A 1,214-nucleotide genomic window follows, 5' to 3' on the forward strand; every position below is an offset into this window, starting at 1 on the left:
CCACATGTGGACCCCCAGCATTTTATAGGCCATGGAAACTCAAATGCATATTTAAAACTTCAATACATAAAATCAGTTATTTAACAATATGAGGTGGTGTTTAATTTATTTTTATCATTGTAGTTTTATACATTTATGCTAGGGGTGCCCAAGTCTAGTTTTTCAGAGCTACCATCTGCAGCTTTAGATGCTTTCCTTCTCTAACACACCTGGACCATTGACTCATTATAAGCCTCTTCAGATCTGAATGAGGGCAGTCAACCTTTTGTCTGGGGTGTGTTTTAGCAGGGATGCAGTCCTGATTTGTACCGTCAATGTGGCCCGTTGAGGGGGGCCAATATGCTGAAGTGGACCTCGGTAAAATTGAGTTTGACAACCCTGCTCTAGGGTATAGTGGGCCACATAAAAAATTATGTTGGGCCGGATTTGGCCCCCGGACCAGGGGTTTGACAGATGTTCTCTAAGAAATGACAGCTAGCAATCCATTTTAAAACTGTTATAGTCAGAAGAATTAGCGTTTGAAATGAAAGCATCCATGGCTGAAGTCCAAAAGCTTCTCTTGTCTCTGTGCACTTCATCAAAATGCATCCAGTGTGTTAAAGGTTGCAGCTGACGTGTGTGAATTAGTGACACATTGCTCCTGATCTGCAGCTGAGACTTTGGTTCCCAAAAAGCCCAATCTTACTTTACCTAAGCACACAGAGGTTTTTAAAATCTCAGTGCAGTTAGCTAAACCACACTTTTAGCTGTGCGATGGCAGGTTACAAAAACTTTTTTCTGACATCCATCCCGAACAACTGGTTGGCAAGTAGATAGGATCTAATGTTATCACGACTTGTTGACCCCAAAATGCCACTCTTTGCTGCAAGTCTCCGACAGTGAGCTTTGGGGATATATCTACCCCCCTATGCTAGTGTTTACAATGTGGTGGCAAGATAAATATGTGTTTTTGTCCTTGTTTGTCGCATTAAAATTGCTTTACATTTTTTTTCTTCCACTGACTATAGGTATGGAAAAATTTAGGAGAGTGGCAATTATCCTGCAGATTTTTTCTGACTTCTGAACATCAACACACACACACGCACACACACACTTTAGGTGAATGCCATATTTTCTTACTTTTCCCATTTTAAGAAGTAGGAAAAAATTACTCCATATGGATTACTAGAGAAAATTTGGTAACACTTTATTTGAAGGGGGTTGAATAAGACTGA

This window comes from Poecilia latipinna, unplaced genomic scaffold, assembly GCF_001443285.1.
Source record: "Poecilia latipinna isolate Pla-1442-1.1 unplaced genomic scaffold, P_latipinna-1.0 Scaffold1852, whole genome shotgun sequence".
NCBI classification, from domain to species: Eukaryota; Metazoa; Chordata; class Actinopteri; order Cyprinodontiformes; family Poeciliidae; genus Poecilia; species Poecilia latipinna.